General features: G+C 37.7%; 1 long non-coding RNA gene across 1 annotated transcript; it reads left to right on the plus strand.

Annotated features, from left to right (window-relative positions):
* Positions 1-2,904: 2,904 nt before the first annotated feature.
* LOC118685830 (uncharacterized) lies at positions 2,905-6,213 on the plus strand. The gene is made up of 3 exons (XR_004980047.2): positions 2,905-2,978; positions 5,153-5,207; positions 5,964-6,213. It is a non-coding gene; the product is annotated as an uncharacterized LOC118685830 (long non-coding RNA).
* Positions 6,214-22,077: the final 15,864 nt, after the last annotated feature.

Here is a 22,077-nt window from a genome sequence, read left to right on the forward strand (position 1 = left end):
GTCACATGGGATTGCAGATGAATTTTCATACAAATTATTGGAAAGCTGATTTTGGGTCCATAGAATATACAGCCATATCATTATAATTTACTAGAGCATGGAGGTGGAGAGCAAGTCATACCCCACTTCATCACTCTGCTGTTTCAAGCAGTTAAACATTTTTTTTAAGCCCCTTAGGTAGCAATAGAAAGCAAATATAAAAGCATCTCTATACAAGAGGGGAGATGCTTGCTTAGGAAGCTGATTGAACAAGCTTAGTTCTTATATTCTTCTCAGTAAAATACCCATATATGTACCTACTCTGCAGCTGATGTTAAAAACAGAAAAAAAACTAAAAAATCCATAGTTCTGAACCTAATTGAACCATGGTAGAAGGGAATAACAATCCAGTCAATTACAATGTTACTAATGTACAGGTTGGTTGAAGTGATAAGAGAAAGTACTAACTCAGCAAAAGTCAGTGTTCTCTCAATTTACTTAAAAATAGGTATTATCTTTATTGCCCACCATTAAAAAATCCCCCCAAAAGCCTTATGAATTGATTTTTTGTAATTTGATTAAGTTTGAGGTGTATTCTTTAAATAAAATATTCCTTCCAATTTTGATATGAAATATTCAAAACATTTTCTTCAATTAAAAACATTTTTTGCCAATTTTTCTCATTTAAATAGTATTCAAGTAATGTTTGTAAATAGTTTTTCTTGGCATCCTTGTCATATGGCTATAGTGTGCAGAATGTAATGAACTTTAAAAGAGAGGAATTCATTTTCCCTAATGCATGAGTCAGTAGATAAATCTAAAGACAATGACTGAAATGACTGAACTTGAACAAGAAACTATTTGCAGTTTCAACTGTGATTTATTGCTTGTTTCTGAAATAACGTCAGACAAATCATTCCAAGTACCCAATGCTGTACATAAGATGGCACATCAAATCTGTGGAGGTAGAAATCCCTTCTTTGTAGAACAGGAGTAGCTTAGAAATAGGCCTGCATTTAACAGGCTCCAAACCATTATGCTTGTTCCTATGCTTAACCAGTAACTCACACAAAAAATCCCGATTGAGTAGTAAAAGGCTCCTGGCAATAGTAAAGCAGAGGTGGCAGTTTTGCAGAAACACTGTTTTACTCACCCTCTTATTTGCATTTACCTCATTTTAGAAAGCCACAGTTAGTTGTACCAGTTTAGAAGTAGCATAAAGATATTCAGGCAGCTTGACCACACCAGTCTGAAAGTTTCATACTCAGAGATCTCATTTGGCTCCTACCTTCCTCTGTAGTACCTATATTTCTTGAAGGGGTTAAAGAGGTGGCTGAAATTCTTTCTGCACAAAGGGAAAGATCTTCTGGGCTTGCCCATAACTGCCCAAACCTTGGCAGAGCTAAACAAAGAGCACAGACCCAAGTCCTGCCAAGAAATCTGAAGGTGATCCCCTTCCTTGCCAGGTTTTCTCATCCTATGATTGTGGGTTTTTTTCCCCTTATCATTCTCATTTGCATTCTTTAAAAAAAAAAAAAAAACAACAAAACCATCAGTTCTTTACCTAAATGCCACGATTTGGAGAGAAGGGAAGGGCTTTGTCTACACCAGAAGCAGCTTCACCGGAACACCTGGCCAAGGAACAGAGCATGGCTTTAAAATCCCATCTCTGCTGAAGGTGATAGAACAGGAAAAGTAAACACTATGGTTTTACAAGGGTCTCTGGCATCTTTCTCCACAGAAGTAGCTCTTGTGTGGAAAAAGTACTTCATTGAAAGTGAAAAAGAAAGACATTGTAAGTCATTTTATACTCAATGACTTAATGTCAGAAAATTGTGTCCACAGAGAGTAAATGTACTGGCACAACCTAAGAATTAGAACATTTATTCAGGATAGGGATAGCTGGCCAACCACACTTTTTATTTTATATTACATATGTCATTATTTAAATGGCTAATTGAACAATTCCACAACCAAAACTGACAGTGCTTTATCACAGAATACTTTTCCACTCCATGGCTTAAAGCATTCCTGCTGGAGACAGTTATGTAGGGGTCAAACCTTGCCATTAAAGAAAGAATTTCAGCCTTAGCTTTCCAGAACCTGATAAAATATTTTAGCTTCTTCATAGACCTTTAGTTTCTTTTTAAAGGGGTATTGTTCCAACAATGTTTTCTTTCTGAGAAGCTTATTAAGGGTACAAGCCACTGATGGGGTGGATATACTGCAGTCATATTTTGTGGGAACAATTAGTTCGTTCTTTTAAAACACCCGTCTGTGGTTTTTGTCTTGGGAACAAAACTGCATTTAAAGACAGCTTAGTATCCCACTAAGTATCTGATTGGCTGTACTTGCCAGATTATCACATTCACTGACATTGGATTTATTAAATTTGATGAAATGAAGTAAAGGAGATTGGGAAAGGAGTGCCAGAAAACAGTACCTATCTGTGTCTTACAGTGCTTCTTCCTTAAGGGCAACCGGAGGTTGCTGCAGTTTCAAAATTGCCATTTCAAAACCCTCTGGATCTCGGCCACAGAACATTCTTTTCAAAATTGCCAAAGACACAGATCACTCAGATATGGGACACACAGAGACAAAGCAAAAAGCCAGGGAGATACAGAGCCACACACAAGCAGCTGCTGACTTTTGATGCAGGGTATACGTGGATTTGCCCATAGGCCTAACAAAAATATTCTTTGCCCCTCATCCTCCATTAGGCAGAAAAACCTCATAAAATCCTCTCTTAACTTTTTCAAAAGCTACTTTAAAATACTTTAAAACCTCTGTATTCTACTGGTATTTTTTTCCCTAGCCTTCTCAAACTGCAGATTTTCTTAACTTAAAGTGTACTCTTACCCTTTGTGATGATGAAGATGCCAGGTCAGCAGCTTGTTTCTTCAAAACAAGAATCCCTCACTGCCACAGGAATACAAAGGAGGAGAGCAATGCAAACTTCTCAAATGCTGCATCTGCTGAAGATCTTTGTGCTGGTACAAGTACAGGAAAACGCAACACCAAGGGCTTTGCAGGAGTGGGAAGCACAACAGCTGTTTGAAATTTCTATCAGTTGAAGAGCAGCAGCAAAATGTCATTGCACCCAACAGCTAAATAACAGTTCCAGCAACAATTTTGTTTAAAAACCAACAACAAAAAAAAGGGCATAGATGTCCTCCTAAGCTGAGATTTTGTAAGTACTTGCAGGTACTCCCTGTGTGTAACAGTAGAGCGGGATTGTTGGGAGCTGTGTGGCCAATGCCCACTTTTTGGAGAAGATGAAGATGCTTTGCTAGAATCCCCCAGACAAGGTCAGCCCTGCCCAGCATAGTAATGAACTTCAGGGCCCTAAGAAACACCTGGGGGGAGTGCACAGGTGTTGCAAATTCGAGTTTAGCTGACATAGAAAGAGAGGCTGTTTAGATATTTTGATAAATACTTTTAACATCTTAAATCCTTCTAAGGTCTCTGGACTGGACCACGATTAGAAAACTTGACGTCACTTTATTTGTTTTCCAGTTGATAGAGGTAAAGAGAAATGTGAACTGCAGAAAATAAATATACAAGCCTTCTTACCTGTCACAGATGTGACAGGACATACCCATGATGCTTTTTTACTATACAGAAAACTAAATTATTTACGTAATACTTACAATGTTTTAATTGTGAAAATCCTGATAATGTAACGAGCAATTCTTAAAATTAGATTTGTGAAAGGGGGAATTCTGTTTCACAAGCAAACTACTGACAGAAATAGAAGTATTTCATATAATGCCATTACATTCCATTTTGTAAACTTTTAGCAAACAACATTACTATATCTGTCCTCCAATTTCAGATAATTTACATGATCATTATCTCTTTATGTGTAGTAAGTCACTAGATATGCCTGTTTTAAGAGTCTAATGAAATTATGAGCCTCTCACATATTAGAAAATGCCAGACTGCCAACTTTTAGGAAATGAATATATCTACGGCTTAGTATTACAGAACTTTAAATAGTGATGAGTTTCAGATCCATCAAGTCTTATATCACACATTAACTAGAAATTGTAAAGCAAATGGTGAGTTTTCAGCTTAGAAGTGGTGGAATTCATAACTATTAGCTTTGCAAGTGCTTAGAAATGCAGAAGGTGCATATTTTTGTGACAAATTTTTGACAATGATTGATGGCTCAATTTTCCATTTGAAAAATATAGTTGCTGGAATATAGTTAAAGCTATACAATTCTGCATCTTCAAACTTTTGTAAATTAACCTTTGTTTCTCATGAAAACTGTAAGCTTACACATTTTTGCAAACTTAAACATTTGATACATGAAAAATTCTACTTCACCATGATGAAACAGTAAAACAAAATAGAGCTGATTTTCAATAATAATTAAAAAAATAATTAGTTTGCATAAACAGCAGTTCTAACATTTTAAAATGTTGATGAAAAGCAAAATCAAAACTCAGGACTTTTATTGTATGGTGTATTTCATATTGTTACTGTATGTTGATGAAAAGAACAAGAGATTAATTTGGTTTTTAATTTGATTTTTTTCTTTCTTGCAATCACTTCTGTGATTTTAAGAACATGGGAAGTTTTTAACTTTTAGTTAGATTTTCAAGAATTTTTTTCTTTTTATTTTTTTTTAGTCTTACACAATGAATTTCTGTTTAGCACAAATAAGCAGCAGGATTTAGTTTTGATCACAGAATCTTGACCTTTTCTCACCTCTTATTCAATAAGCCAAACTGGACACACAGTAAACCATGTGCTGAACACAATTATGCATTTCTGAAATCTTTTTTCTATAAACAAGTCAAGTGAACCCAGCCAGTAACGTAATTATTTTCAAAAATGATGGGAAAAAATCTGGTGTCCTTGGGTCAGTGGAAATTCCTTCACCTTTTTAACAGGCTGGTAACCAAATTCAAAAAGACAATGCAGAATCTTGCAGGACCAAACCGAAGGTCTGAGTAGCCTGGCAGTGTAGAGCATGGCAATGGCAGTGTCAAGATTTATCAAGCAAAAAACTGAGATTAACACCTGATCCACAGCTCAGGGAGTGCTATTTTTGAGGAAAGAATTATTTTAAAAGTCTCTCTTGCCATCATAGCTCTCTGTGAGCCATTGAATTAGAAGTTGGTCTTACTAGTTAGGATTGTAATATGTGGCCCTCTCTGCCTAGGAAGTGGGTCAACACAAACATGTGGCTTTTGCATTCTCTGCTGCAAGAACGAGATGTAAGTATTATTTTGAGACTCTATATCTTGCTGTTCAGTAAAAAATGGAGGAAAATTTATTTTTAAAGCAATCTTAAACTCACACCAGTACTTCTTAGAGGAATAATCACAGTTTGCTGAAAAATCAGCATAAACAAAGCAAGTCTATTTTTAGCTTTGTAATTTTTCATTTTTAAATTTGAGTGATGTTTTATTTCAATTGCTAAAGCATTAGGAAGTCAGGTAGAAAGTTTCTTTTCTGTTGTCCTTGCTGATAAAGTGTTTGTCTAGGGTTTTTTTGAATGGTATGCTGAGAGAGAAAACTTGTACTTCTGAAACACACACAGAAAGATATGGACCATCCTTGCCTCTGAAAATGCTTAACTGGTTTTCTGATGAATCAAAAATACTATTCATTGAAATAATAGCTCACCAGATGTCCTGTAGTTGCCTGGAAAAAAAGCATGAAGCAGCAGAAAAATATAAACTACAGTTTATGTGTTGATTCAAGAGAAAAAATGGAGGAGGTTAAAAATAGAATGTCCATTTGCATGTAAAAGAGTGGGAGTATCTTACTCCAGAGACAGTGGCTGGCGGTAGATGGAACCATTCCAGAGAGTACAACTGCTGGTGAAGTAAATTCAGACTATTTTGAGAGACAGACAAAAAATTCTGCAGGGTAGAGCAGCATAGGTGGAATTGTGGCCTGACACGATGGCGAGGGATGCAGTGTGACATGTGGAGACTCTGACACATTCACTGTCATCTATCCTACAGCTCTCTGCTGCTGTCCCAGGGGACATGGAAGGACCACAAGGGCCACTCCTGCTGGCTCCTGTCTCAGCACACACAGAGCACTGCTTGGGCAAAGGCATGGACAGCGTGTGAGGAGAGACCTCTGCCTCTGCCTGAGATTGTGTCACAGCCTAAAGCACCAAGCTCAGCTTCCCCTACCCAGCCACACATTTTCTTTGCAAGACACTTTGTATAAATGAATACAAAAGAATAAACAGTAAAATACCCCCTCTGTGCTACCAAGAAGAATTTGAATGTGTTCTCCTTACAGGAAATCTGTTACCTGACATGTCTTGCACAGCACTTGATTAAACTCAACCAACTTGGGTGCAGATTTTCAGTTGCAATGTGGCTGGATTTTGCCACCCTGCACTGCTGCACTTCTCGCCTATGAGTGCAATCAAGGAGAATTTTAAACAAGCCTAACTCAGGGCAGTCCTCAGGTTGTTTTATGGCTTGTGGAAGGCAGCCCAGTCTGCAGGGGACCACACAGCTGGAGAAATACAGGAAGAGAAAAAATAGGCCAGTGTTAAAACAAATTGGCAATTCTGAGCATGTACAAGAGTGACTGCAAACTGCCTTAACCTGGAACCATCTATCTTCACTTATCCATTTGAAGAAATAAGGAATTTAAGGCATCTTTCAAAGTAAGGAAGAACTTGACTCTTTTCTCCCCGGGCCTTCCTAGTGAGTAGCTCTGATGATGGGAGTTCCATTCCTTCACACTTAAGATGGTACAAGTAAGGAAGCAATGGAGGCTGGCTTCCTGCCCCTTTTTATTTGCATTCCAGAAACCAATTTTTGCACCATCTGTGATCCTGTTGCAATATCTACATGAGAATATAGATTACCTTCAGACTTCATTGTAGATAAGACCACACATGGCAGAAAGCATGAAGAACAAGCTCCCTGGGACCATATCCACAGATGGGGCTGTCTTCTCCTCTTACAGGTAACTAGCTGATCAGCTGCTGTAAAGGCAGCACCCCCAGTTCCTGCTCCCCACGTAACTGGGGACCACAGGGACGTGCTTATTTTCCCTACTGAGAAAGGAGCTTTTTATGGTCAGCCCTCTGTAATACATGAATAGCCTTCCACACTTTCAGAAGAGAGATAAATTGGCTATACAGCCATTTTGCTGTGGACCAGAACAACACAATAAATCACAATGCTTTGTCAGGGACAGGGATATGAACTCTGATGCCTGGTTCAGGTGTTTCTCCACAGCTTTCAATATAATCTGCAGAGAAAATGCCTGCCTGGAGTTGCCTCTACAAAGCCATTCAGTGCATTGCCCATGGGAAGCACGTACTTCTCACATCACCCTCACAGTGCTTTGATTTTAGTAGTATGGCAAAACACCAGACCTATCTATATTCAGGCACAGCTTTTGCATGGAAATCTCTGTGTAGCGGGCAGCTTTTGCAGCTTTCTGGCTTTTTTTCCATCACAAATCTTACAGGAGAAGAGCAGCAGTTTCAAAGACTTTTACAAGGAAGCCTCAGGGCTTCTTTGCCAGACTTCAATGGATATGTTTAGAGCATGGTATATGGATGTTGAACTGCCTGACTCTCATTAACATTAATAGAGTCAGAAGGCTAAATGCCTGCGCACCATTCTGGTGACGTACCCACAGCAGCTGGCAAGGAGCCTGCTACCATTTCTGAGTCCTTTTGGATATGATGTTTCCTTCTTCAGCATTAGGGTGGCAAAGTAAAACAGAGAGGGACAACCTGCTTCCTTTCAGCTAAGACATTCTGAAAAGTAAAATAACTACGAGGGTTCTGCTTGAATTTTTACACAGAACCTTCCACTTGCACGTGAACTTACATGAACTAGCAGCCTTACAAAAACTACATGCAAAACCCCATATCAAACAGAAAACAAACTGCTGTCAACCTCTTTTTTTAATATGGAAGAGTAGGCTAGCAGTTACACAGGACTCATGGTCTCACAAAAATTCTTGGATGTTTGGACTAAAAGTGCTCTGAAAATTATAGATAAAGGAGGTACTTTTCAAACAATAGGCTGTTGCACAGCTGAAGCAAGTAGCTAATTTAAAATTTAACCCTTATTGATATAAAAGTCCTTCATTCCCTGTTTATGAACACCTGCAGTTTTTATCACACACATTTTCACTGGAAACAATCTGTTAAAACTGTAAAATTATTATAGTGTAGTCCCATAGTATGTCACATTGGCAGTACCTTTGATCTCAGCCCCTGGGAAACATTTTTTCATGTGGGCAGCAGCAGCAGCTGTAAATACAATGTTAATACTGTTGAAGTATTAAATTTCTCTTTTATTTTGATGGCTGAAGTCTGAGTGCTTATGCAGTTCTAAACTTCCCATATAACTTGCTTTTAAGTTTCTGAAGTTTCAAGATAATCTAGTGTCCGAGATAATGGACTGTCTTAGATACTTTTATAATGGTGTTAAAAGAGAAAAAAAAGGATCTCAGTTTCTTTAAAATCTGGGAAAATATACTTTGGTGATAAATCTTAATCTCTCAACATCTTGATCCCCTCTTTAGCTGCTGGACAATTCCAAGCTTTTCTGCTTTAACCTGATTAGAAACAACCTGTTGGCTAAATTACTTTGTTACAACCTACAGATTACTGCATGGTTTTTCTCACAGGTTTAGTCCTACTTTAACAAAAAAATGTCTCTTTTTAGAATGCTCTCTGCATCCCTGGTGATTGTCTTATCACAACACTAGAATTCTAGATTGTGCACCGACTTTGCCATACAGAAAGAGCCCAAGGATGTACCCTTAGCCTGCCATCGTGCTGTGCAGCCTATCAGCCACCACACACCCATCCCAGCCACTCATGATGCCAACGGTATAAAGACTGGATAATGCCCTGAGAAGTGTAAAAAATAGCTTGAGCTAGATGAATGCTTCTCTAACCCCTACAGTTTTATCCTGATGGAGTTGCTTTGCAATAATGTCTTACTCGTTCAAGTTTTATATGGGGAAAATTTTAAAGGTTAGGCAGTTTTACTGTTCATATACTGAGTGCAAATCTTCAGTAAGAATATTTCTTAAACACCATTTTAATAAAACAGTACACACATTCTGTTAAGTGAAAAATTATACACATATCAGTGTTTTAAGTGCTTTATGCCTTTCAAGGGCACTTGCATTAAAATGCCTTAGAAAAAGGGATTCTACCAAATAACATGCAAACAATCTTAAGTGTCAAAATTATCTTGATTTATCCTCTTCTATTCACTGCTTTTGATTCTGAATGAACATACAAGCCACAAGGCCTTTTCTACTTTGTATGCTCTGTACACACTGCCATCAAATGTGCATAATAATATGCATTTTTGTTCATTTTCAAATACCACTGTAATAGTCAGTTGTGTGCACACAAAGCTTTTTAAATGCATACACTGTGGTTTTGTGCCTTAAGGCAAATCTCATTTCATGCTCCTTGGTATCAATGTAGCTTGGGAATGCAAGGACTGAATCCTATATTCAGGGTCTAAATCCAGAAAAGATATAAAAGACCTGTTAGAAGGAGGTGGGGATGGAGGGAGGGTAGGAGAAAGAGGGCCAAGCAGGAGAGCACACTTCCTACCACGGCAGGTATCTCTCTTTCCTCTTCAACCTCTGAGTAGAATTAGGCATCCATTTGATACTTGTAATAGCCAGGAGGCTAATGTTCATAGGGTTTTTTTTGTTAATCAGGGATCAGGTAAAGCTTTTAAATAACCACTTGCAAGGACTGGAAGTCAGCCTTCACCTTTTCACAAGCAAGAGCTCCAACTGCCCCAGGACACCTAAATTGCATTACTATTTTGGCACAAATTCTCCCCCATCTCCTCCCACTAATGAAAATAAGTATTTCTTTTATTCCTGAATATTCCTTTTAAATATAGAGCTTTTCACAGAGGGGAGCCCCATTAGAGTAGCTTTTACCTGGAAGACTGGGGTGAAAGATGGACACAAATCCCTTCTGCCAGGCAAAGATTGAACCCACATTGCATACTCATACTCCTGAATGAATGGAGACTCCCATCACCTGCTGCTGCTGTGCTTCATGCACAGCCTACACCATTAGTCATGCTCGGAGGATGCCAGCTGGATAGAGCCCCTCAGGTGAAACAGACTGAGGAATGCCTTGCTTATGAATTCAAATTAGGTTAAATGTAAATTGTGGCTGGGTCACTCCACACTAAGCTGGTTCAGGATGTCCGGGAAAAAGAATTTAAAGCCTCCAGGAAATACAGGGATTTTGACGTGAACGGGTGGCTAAAGACAGGTTCAGTCGGCACTCCCGACTCAGCTCTAGCTAAGCCTGCTCCATTTGAGAAGCTGGGCAGCCATGTCGGTGTGAAAGCTCAGAAAAATGCATGGAAACTAAAGAATTCAGGTGGCCCCAAATTTATGTGACCCCTTATGACTTCAAGGAGTCATAAAGGCTGCAGTTTGGAACACAGAGCCTTAAAGCAAGTATTAGGCAGCTTTGTTCTTTCATATTCATCCTGTCTTGATTTTCTTCACATTATTTATATGGTGGAAAATCCTAGTAAAAGAAAGTCAAAATTTTAGGGAGGAAAATTTCACACAGCTTTAAATGGCTTGGCAGAAAGGTTTACACAACCACTCTACAAAAGATGGTGGTATGAAAAGAACAGCCTCTCAGATGTGAGCCAAGAATGAAAAAGAAGGACAACCTACTTGACTTAGATCTGCAGGTACCAGCCCTTGTTTAAGGGGGAGGGCTCCAATCACCTGTTCTATAAAAAGCACGTCACATAAGGGGCTCAGTATGAACATATCACAGCCTCCAGTGGCCCAAATCTGTTTGTCTGCCCTGACAAAGCTGCTCCTTGGGCCACTCTTTTTAGCTGTGGTGGCAAAGAAAATTGTGCAAGGATGGACATGCTTCCTGAAACCTGACAGGAGCACACATCTGTGTGTCCTTGACACCAAATCAGTCACAGATGGCACCCATCAAGAAGTTAGAGAGGAGAGATATCTTTTTATAACTAGGAAAACCCATCCTGCCTCATATCAAATACTCTGTTTCCCACCTCAAAAACTGCTATCTCCCAAGCAAAAACTCCCATTCCCTGGCCACTTTTGTTTTGCAAACACCTGTACAGTTTCATAGACTACTAGAGGAATGAAATAAATGCATTTTAATAGAAATTATTCTCAAAAAAGCTGAGATCAGTGTCAGGATCTACCATTTAATCTCCCATTTGTTGTGGTAGATTTAAACTATGATAAGAACCTGTTCTTTGAGTAGTTCTGACATTTCTCATTCCTGTTGATATACTAGATAGATAAAGAAGAAACTATTCTATTTACTGTACAGAAATCAGCACACTGCACTGTATTATGTACAATTTGCAATAACATAAAGCTACTCTTGTCAGATTAAATATTTATAAAAATGTGACTCTAAAATATTGCAGTGTTTTTTTTGTAAAGAACTTTCCCTGCAATTTAGAAATATGAATTCTATTAAAAAAATATCAGGAGGTTATTTTTCCTTTCCTCAGCATACTGGTATCTGAATTGGAACATTATGGGTGGTGAATCTGGATGGGTGGCCTACTAGATGGGTGAAAACCTGCCTGGGCCCTGGGGCCAAAAGGGTGGGTAGTTAATGGCACACGCTCTGCCTGGAGGCCAGTTGTAATTTTTTCAAGACCTCTCTTGTCTAACACATTTTACAGTGATCTGGAGAAGAGGTCAGAGTTCATTTTCACCAAACTTTCAGGGGACACCTAGCTGGTGCACGCAGCCAATGTGCCCGAAGCCATGGGCACTTCCAGGAGCACCAGGCAGCCTGGAGGGATGGGCTGACAGGAGCCCTAGGTATCAAAACAAGGACAATTGCCAAGCTGTACCCCTTGGATACATTAAACCCACACAATGGTACAGGATTGTGGAGCAGCTCTGTAGAGAAGACAGTGGTGGATCTAAAAATGGACATGCTCTGGCAGCAGGGCAGGGTAGCAGTGTTTGGGGCTGTACAGTCAGGAACATACACAGTGGCAAAGGAGAGGTCTGTGCCCTTTAATTTCACATGTCAACCCTATCTAGGAGCCTGTGTTTTGTTTGAGGTCTCATGAGCAGTAAAGAAGGCACTGTTAATGCAGCAGGGTCCATGGAGGACTGCCAAGGTGGCTGGGCCTGCAGCAGGAGTGCAGGTGTCCTGTAAGGAGAGGCTGAGGCTTGCTCATCTGGGAGAAGGAATGGTGATTCAGGGGACCCAGTGGAGCCCCCAGCACTAATGGTAAATTTAGCATGAAGACAGGACCACAACAGTCCCTGTCAGGAGGGTGAAAGACAACAGACACAAACTGGGACGGGGGAGGTCCCACTGAAAACAGGAGAATTCTCTTTTACTCTGATGACAGTCCAGCAGGGGAACAGGCTGCCCAAGGAAGCTGTGCAGCCTTGGAGGCTTGCAAGACCTAACTGGATGAAACCCTGAGCAGCTTGAGCTGACCTCAGGGCTGATTCTGCTTTGAGTGGCAAGTTGGACTAGAGATCTTTTGGGGCATTTTCCAACCTGGATTAATCTATGATTCACTACATGTTTTAAGACCTTTCCTGGAGCTTTCAAATCACTACCTTCTTTAACTTTCTTTTGCTTTGGCATGAAAATCCTCTGAACTATTTCTAAAAGTACATCTAAAAGAGCATCCCTCAAAATAACTGTTCTATTTTAGGTAAGTACTGTCATTATATATATATGTGTGTGTGTGTATATATGTATATATATTTAAGTTCTGAATACTGCAGCTTATTTTGAAGGGCTCTTCATGAAATAATGAAAGCAAAGGCAACCTTTTAAAAATTTAATCTAGATGAGCTATGTAGGAATGAATTATGCCTAAGGATATGCTGTCATATTTAAATGTAGAAAGGTATAATTACAAGTGTTACAAGTACAAAACAGAGCTTCTTAGAGAAATTAGGACTTCTTTAAGAAAAATAAAAGGAATTGAAAATGTCTGTGTGGCTTAAGTTTTCTTCTTTTGTTACTATGGCTACAATAAAGAATTACCAAAGGAGAGAATTGGATTGGTATACTATTAAAGATTTGGAGTGCTAATTAGTATTCTCCTTCTATTACTCTGATAGCCACATAATCCAGAGCCATTTATTCTAAATCACTTAACTCTGAATGCTTTTTAGCATTATTTTGAAAGTAAATGCCAACTTTATTTATTACACATTTGTCTGTATTAAAAAAAATACTCAGTTCAATTAACATATTTTTGAAGTCTAGACTTCTTCATTTTTCAAATACTCTAGACAGCCATTTATTTTCAACTTTTTAGGGATATTATTTTCTTCTGTGCAACTGTAGTACACAGTATATTTCCTTTGATATATAATCGTTTATGTAGTGCCTCCATACTTTTGGCCACACATAACTGTACTTGTATTTGGACATAAGATTTCTCTATCCCAAAAATAACCATTTTAAACTGAAACACATTTAGGTTTTGTACCATTTTAGTTGCACATTCTGTATTTTTCTAACATTATAGAGATATCTTTAAAGCCAAGTTGTCTATTGTGTACTTAAAAACTTCCACACTGCTCTTTTAATCTGAGTACATAAATTTCTGTCTCGTTTTGTAATCTAAGTTTGCATGATGTACATATACAGATTAACCAAATGAATATAAACTGTTTGCAAATAAAAATAGAGAAAGAAATGTGGGCACAGTTCAAATGTTAAATGAGGTAGTGAAAAATACCACTAAATGGAAAAATCAAGAAAAGAGATTTTTCTATGTGTTAGGCAGGCACTGATTTTGATTCAGATTTTGGTTCATTCTTGGCTCTGTTTCAGACTTGATAAGGGACAAGCTATTTAATCTCCTTCCTGCCTGTGGTGGTGGATCCTGGAGTTAATCTGACTGCTGACTGCTGCAGCCCTGCCATCCTCCCTGTCTCAGCTCCAGCCCTGGCTAAGGCATTTCAGTTTGAAAAGCAGTATGAAAGGGTTTTGTTCTCCCCTCCCTCCTTTCTCCTGCTTTTTATAGCTTTGAGGCACAGAAACAGCCAAAATCAAGGCTGGACAAACATTAGAGTTAGTGTGAAGAGAGGATTGCTGGTTTGCCAGAAAAGACAAACTGCTCAAAGTGAGACTTAGTTATACTGCCTGGGATAGCAGCTTCAGTTTCTCTGCCTCTAACATTGGTTTAATGCTGATTCCGTCTTTCTTTTCTCCCTTTTTATCCTAATTTGCTGCCTGTAACCTGTCTTATTTTGGCAGTGAGACATATTTGGGAACACTTACTAGCTGTACATAAAGAACAAGAACATGCATATGAAAGTTCTAAAGGAAAGATGTTCAAAGCAGTGAAAGGAAGCAACAAATGGATTTCTGCCAATAATGGAATTAAAGGCTTCTCGGAAGGTGTTTCAGCAGATGTGTAAGAGTATGATAAATATTTGAAAGCACTGCAGCACAGTTATACTCTTGTTCTTCATCATTACCAATAATAGATATTTTAATAGAAGCATTAATTTCCCAATCTGCAATAATAAGATCAAGCAAACCACAGGGCCTTCCTTGAAAACTTCACTGACCCAAAGGCAGAACTAGGGGCCACCAATGTTTGGCTGCATTTTCATCACAAAGTAATTTTTTCACTGTTATGTCTGGTCTGGAAAAAATATTCTGCTTCAGGCATGGTAAATTTGACAAGATTACCGCTTGCTATTTGAGCAGACAATGATTTTGTCTGTCTAGGTGACAGTAATTTTTTTTCCAAGTCAAAAGGAACAATTGAAGACTTGACTGGAAGTAGGACAAGACTGTCTCAGAACAAGTTAACAGTTAGAAAACTTATGGAAGGGAAAGAATTGGGAAATATTTACATTTGAACAAAATCTCACTGGTTTCCAAGAAATAATGGGACAGAAGATACTCTTATTTTTCCTTTTTTCAAATAGTCTGGGAATACCAGGTATGAGGGAGGACACTGCTACCAATCACGTGTGTTAGCACAATGTTAGCTTTCTTATACAGGGTGGAGAGGTGCAATTGCCTGAAAATCCCAAACCTATGGACATGGAAGTCCACAGTATGTGTGACCTGAGCATAGGTCCTAACAAAGCCCACTGAACTTGCAGAGGTTCTGAGATATCTCAACAGCAAGGAGATATCACCTCACTTATCTGCATTAGTGGACAAGATAAAGATCTGTGAGGAAGAGCACATAGGTAACCCAGGGTTTTGTGTACCTTCCAGAAAACAACATGAGGCAGATAACCTCCCCAAGAGCAGCAGTCCTTGGAAAGTTCAATGTTGTGAATAAGAACACGTATGTGGCTTCCACATTTTCTGGAAAAATTCCTTTGCCCAGGGTTTTTCTCCTGGGAAGCTGAGAAGCCTCAGAGAAAAAAGAAAACAATAATTATCTGATTTGCTTCTCCTGTGTTTTGCTCTTTTGGAATGTGTTTGGAGATTGTTTACCAGCAGGTGGTTGTTTCATTGGGTTTCTGTGAATTGTTTTGACCCGATGGCCAATCAGGTTCAAGCTGTGTTGAGACTCTGGAAAGAGTAATGAGTTTTTATTATTATCTTTTTAGCCTTCTGTAAGTATCCTTTCTGTATTCTTTAGTATTGTTTAGTATAGCATTCTTTAATATAATATAGTATCATAAAATAATAAATTAGCCTTCTGAGAACATGGAGTCAGATTCATCGTTCATTCCTTCCTTCATCTGGGGACCCTCCAAATACATGTATATTTAAAGAATTTTTAAGTAACCTTCTTCAAAAGCTCATAGAGGCACTTCATGCACATTAAAGAGGTCTCATTCACTGTAGTAGAACTATTTATGTGTGTTGAACTGAGCCTATCTCTAAGCCTTTGTAGAAGAAAGACCTTGGAAAGTACATGAAATGCACCAGTGACAATGAGCTGCTGACAGTGAAGTTCTCTAAGAAACTTGTATCAAAACTGAGCTTTAGTAGAAATTCACTGGGAAAAGGACTGGATCAAATGTCACACCACCCAGCTGCAGCTACACCAGATGGGTAGTAGTCCTGGCACACTGAGCAGCTCTCTCAATGGTATAGTGAGAACTGGGCAGGAAAGAGGGTACAGGAAGAAAAAACATGGAAGCAGAGTGGCTGGGGAGGTTGCTAGGATCTTTCATCATAACAATGACCTCATATTAGAGACGTTTTTTCATTCCTTCACGATTTGCTAGGAACTAGCAGACACACAAATAAATCAACACTTGGTACAAAAGACAGGTCTTTGGCAGCTACTTCTGTAGGGTCAATTGCTCATCATGCAGACTGAAGTACCAAACCAGAATGACACAGAGTAGACAACCCTATAAATATATTCTTCCATTTATAAAGGCTTTGTACTGTTAACATAGCTGCAAGAAGTCTGCAATATAAAAAGGTTCACCAAAAGCAATACACAGTCCTTATAAGGAACTTAAAACAGACCTGGGAAGTTTGATCTCCAGCAATTTTGAATCTCCTCCACCTTGGGATGAGCAGATACAGAATCTTTGAAGAAAACCAGTAAATACATTAGTAAAGCACTAGAACTGAGATCCTTAGGGAGACTGTACAACAAAGCAAGGTGGATTCATTGTCATTGGCACCATTATCAATACTCTTGTGTGGAGGGGATGAAGCACAGCCTCTGTCAGAAGACAGCAGGCAGATCTAGACTTACCTCTTTTGAAAACATTTCACAGCCTTCTTTGAACAAGCCTTGCCAATATTAGGGATGCACACAATTACAGTACTACATCTAATACCACCATGTGACAACCCTGCCTCTCTGCCCTATGAAAACAAAGAAAATGTAAAAAAGTAGCATTCTGGAAGTGTAAAAATAATTCAAATATTTTAAGATTTTAACATTAGACTTTCCTATTATTTTTATGTGCAAGATACTCAGGCGTTACAGTGATTATCTACAATGAAAAACACAACACAGATAAATTTAATTTCATTGGTTTACAAAAAAAACCCACAATACCATCACCACCCTAACACAAATAACACTAATATATTTCAAAGTATAAAGTAGATGTAAAAGCACAAGGGTGTTATGACTCACCCAATGACACATCACATTTTAAAGGGGTATGAATAATCATTATTTCAACAGTGAAGTATTCAATCTTAATTTAATGCTATTGTTGGGAATGAAATGACACGCAAGAAGAAACATAGTAATTGTTATGTGGCATTAATTATTTATACCACATATTGATGTTCTCTACATCAGAATTACAAGAAACTGCAGTACAAGTCCTGTGCTTTCCATCCAATTTCCTCAAACCCCTGTAAATCTGTAAATTCTTCACTGCACCTATCTAGGGTGTGCTGGTCATGGTTATCAATGAGCCAGGAATTCTCCTAAGTCTTTGATGTTATGTGGGCTTATCAGTGCCTGGGTTGCATAGTGAAGCACTGCAGTGGGAAGAAATCTGGTGTCTCTGGTATAATCACTTTGATAGGAAAAAGGCATTGGCAAGGCATGATGTATCGTGTAGGTGCAGCAGAACCTAATTATAACTCAGAACGATTAAAGCATTTTTTCACTCCTGAAGTTAGAAGCTTCAATCCTTCATAATTAGGATTTTCTGTTCTCCAAATGTATTTTCTTCTGAGAAGTGACAAAAACAATTGTGAGAAGAAAAAGATCCATCAATAGATTCTTATCAAATTCATGTTTGCAAATAGAATTTTCATAATTACAATATCTTCACAACACAATTGAATGAATATTGACTCATAAAAAAATAAAATAAAAATCACAATTTCCTCCATTTTCCTTAAGGCTTATTTCTGAGTGACTTTTCCATTTTAAATAGAGAAAAATGTACTACATAAAATGAAATAAAAGTTAAATGTGAAGGAATAAAATATAAATATTAAAATCTTTATTTCATTATCACAATTACAACATAACTATTGTGCATGATTTTCAGGACTGATCTATTCTGATATCTTACCATAGAAATTTCGCTTTTTTGGACATATAATTTTATGAGTGATGGAAACTCCTACAGACCACATTCACATGCATGTTTACCTAAATAATCCATTCAACTATTAATTCAATGATTATCTCTTAAAAGTTCCTCCATGTTCACTGATTGTATGAGGTATTAATATATAATATACATGCATAAAATTTGTCCTATGTTTTACTGCAATTGAACATTTCTCTCAGTTTCCTTGAGGTATCAATCTCCTCTGTCCCCTCAACTCATTATTTTCTGTTCCAAAGAAGGCAAACATAAATAGAAAGAGAATCTGCCATATGCATTATTCAGTCAGCTTACTGTGTTATTTTTCCCTTGAAGTGGTTCACTGAATTATGCTTCACAGGGCATATGAGGGTTATAGCACCTAGTCAAAGGAAATACATTTCATAATAACTATTATGTCTTTCCTGAACTTCCCACTGAGACCTTTCTTCACCTGAAATAGTTTGCATGTCTAGATTCTATCTTTTTAGTTTGATTGCCTATAAATTTCCTGAAATACAGACAGATGAACAATCAGCCTTAAGAAATCTGACACTATGGCACTTGGACAGACCACAGATACAAGACATCAGTGACAGTCTCTGAAGAGGGTGGTCTTCAGTAGCTTGAAGGTTACCATTATAATATCCCTGTATTTATTAAAAAACTGAATACATCAATTGGAGACACTGTGTGACCTTCACGCTTTAGCACACATTAAACCAAGACTACATATTTTACTACTGCTCCCTGAAATTTCAGGAGTACCATATTAGCAGTTGAAATAGAGAATGTGCACAAATGCCCATGGAAATTTACTTACTGGATATTTTGATGGTTATTATTTCTTCACAGGGCAATCCCATCATTCATGTTACTTATGGTGCACTTTCATTGTTCTGTGCCTGTGCACATAAATGGGAAAGGGATGTGTATTATGGGATGGTGAAAGGAATACTGTACTTGCCAATTTGAACATGAGCTACTCAGTGAGCTAAAGATGGCTTGCATGTACCACTCATAAATTGTCAGCTGACTGTTCCTAATTAAATACAGCCAGCTCTCACAGCTTGGCTTGACCTGCTTCAGTATCAGACCACTCATTTAAACATCTACACCTTCTTCCCTCTACTTCTATCCTAAGTGGAAAAGAATGTTATTTATAGCTCAGTACTTCCTAAGCCATTTCCTGGAATAACTGCTAAAAAGGAGATGCTGGGAAGTAAATGCAGCAAGCAGACTTCTTATTGAAGAGAGAAATTTATTATGGTCTTACTCATGACAGTAATTTGCTCCACTGTCACCCAGTGCTGCATTTAGCATCAGACCTCCCCTTGTCTTCTGCTAGGGTTGTCACCCACCACAGCCATAACATACTTTTGGGTCCATTAAACAACATCCAACAGTTGCTTGGACTTAACATCTTCTCTTGTCCACCTGATATATCTGATTCCATGTAGATGTTTGAATAACTTCAAGGACACCCAATAGTTTCAGAAGAAGAGTTGGAGTTTTTGTGATGTATACATCTAAAATTCACAGTTTCTTAACAGAAATTTCATACATAACTAAATACCCATACAAGAACATTAAAACCTGTCTTTCTGGATCTTTCTGCTGCTATTTGTGAGATGCCTGAGGACTTATTCACATTTTTTTGGTGAAGATTCAGGTTATTTTATAGAAATGTGTGTATATACAATACAATACAATACAACCTCTCCTATAGCCAGCTCCAGTCTGACAACCAAAATGAACCCACAGAATAATATGAGGGAATCAAAATATTCTGTTCAGTCTCTTTCCTGTAATGCAAAGTATAGCATATCTTTTATATGTTAATTAATGTCTCCTATGATTTTCTGCAACTGCAGACAAGATAAGAATAATAAATAGTTACTTCTAGCAGTGACTGATACATAACACAAGGAATTAAAGCTGTACATGGGGCTAATGTGTGGGAGTTGCTTTTACACACAGTGAAATTCTTAGGGGTTGAAAATGCATATGAACCCCTCAACAAGATGGTGCACTGTGATTTATATAAGAAAGACAGCTCGCACATCTCACCTATTGGACTCAGAAAATTATAAAATATTAAAAATCATCACGCATTTGTGAGATGGATCAAAAGGTGCTATTCAGAGAAGGCTGTTGTATCTCTTTTTCCCAGATAACTAACAATAAGATTATATCAAATTGATTTTCTTTTCCAAACAAAGACAGCTTCGAACAAATCAAGTTACACTGAAGTCCCTCTGTCTGGAGAAAAGGAAAATACTCCTGAAAAAAAAGTAACACTCCAAATCATACGCTACTTTTAAGTAATAACTGTGAGGAATCTTCTGTGATAGTCTAGTAATTCTTGACTTCATTTGCTTTCCAGAGACTCCATAGTCTATAAAAGGACTGGAAATTCTTATAATGAATACTATAATAGAATTTATTATGCCAGCAGAATGAAGCCTGTGTCAACACTTCCATTATAAAATCTTAGTTTTAAGAGTTTGTAACTTATCTCTATAAACACCACATGCCCCACTGTATAAGTCAAACTATTATTTTCCCGCAACATAAAATTATTGCAATGATATCACCAATTTTAACTGAACAAAGGTCTCAATTAAAAAAGATGAAAAATAAAACATAACCTTATTACTTTACCAATAAAGTGTTTATCTTTGAAACAGTGTGTCTGAATTTTAAAACATTCAACATTAGTTTATAATTGGGGTAATTGGACTGGGGATAGGAAACAGCTTTTCTGTTGTCAGTGAGTGTAAGTGTAAAATATGAAGCACTGAATACATTCCTTTTGCCGTAATTTTCACTTTTACCACTCATTCTTTTGTCAATATTATGGGTTTCTGTTCGCATGAAACTGCCAACATGACAGGAATGACAACACAGCAAATTAATAAAAAATATGTACATAAACACAAGAATGTATTGTAAGAAGACAAAGCTAATGTCATATTAAAGGTAAGAGCTGAAACAGACACATGCAACCAGGGATGTTTTCACTCTAAATGCAAAGTCTAGCCTATGAATGCACAAATAAGGAAATACATGCATATATTTAGAAAGAAATAGCACTTGTAATTTTGAAACATTAATACTATACCACAGAGATTTTCAACAACCCAGTGCCAATCTGGAACCACATGTTATATTTAAGCTGAATGTTTTGGTCCTTTTTTAAAAGTACATTAATTTAGATACTAAGCCTCAAATTTGTATTCTTGCTGATGAGTTTTTACATTTGTAGCTGCCAAAAGAAGTATAAATTTGGATCTCTTTCAATCTCAAAGGAGTGAGAAAGAAGAAAAAGTTCTTCAGTAAATCATTTGAACACCATAAGATGTTTTAGGTTAGAGAGAAGCATTTGCTTCTTTTTATGTCTATAAAGAAGACTTAGAAGTATAAAATTCTCCCAGTTACATCAAAAATGGTCCCTAAAAACAGGATAAATACCATTAGCAAATCCACCCAGAAATTAAAATTATGTTAGTGATATACTGAGCATGGATTTCTGATCTGTTGCATACATGGTAAAGGCATCTGACCTGATGAAAACAAATTTATTTCAATCATATTTATGCTCAGATGTCCAAATTTTTATCCATAGAAAGTAAAATGATTTCCATATTACCCTTCAAGCTATAGGTGATAAGAAAAAGCTGCAAGGAAGACAGGATCACTGAAAAAACAACTATTCCTGAATTCCTGGCTTTTCAAGCAATTCACACTTTAATTAAATTTAATTTGCCAGGCTAGAGTGTGTCCGAAGCACTGCAGGCAAACACCTACCCACAAACTGTGGAATCCATTGCAACCTTAAAAGGGTGCAGCACTAGTTCTGCTGGTATGGGAACAAAGTTGCACTAATGAAGATATGGTAAAAAATCCAATCCAAACAAAAAGGTACCACGCTTCTATTTTAATGTATGTCTGGGTTACTGTGAGAATGCGGGAGTGTCCAAATTATGAATGCTGCATGCAGCATCTCAGCACCTCATGAAATAATTGCCTGGGGAAATCACTGTCCTCCCCTTACACAGCAATTCAATTACTTGACAAAAACTTCTGCAC

This window comes from Molothrus ater, chromosome 4 (genome assembly GCF_012460135.2).
Source record: "Molothrus ater isolate BHLD 08-10-18 breed brown headed cowbird chromosome 4, BPBGC_Mater_1.1, whole genome shotgun sequence".
NCBI classification, from domain to species: domain Eukaryota; kingdom Metazoa; phylum Chordata; class Aves; order Passeriformes; family Icteridae; genus Molothrus; species Molothrus ater.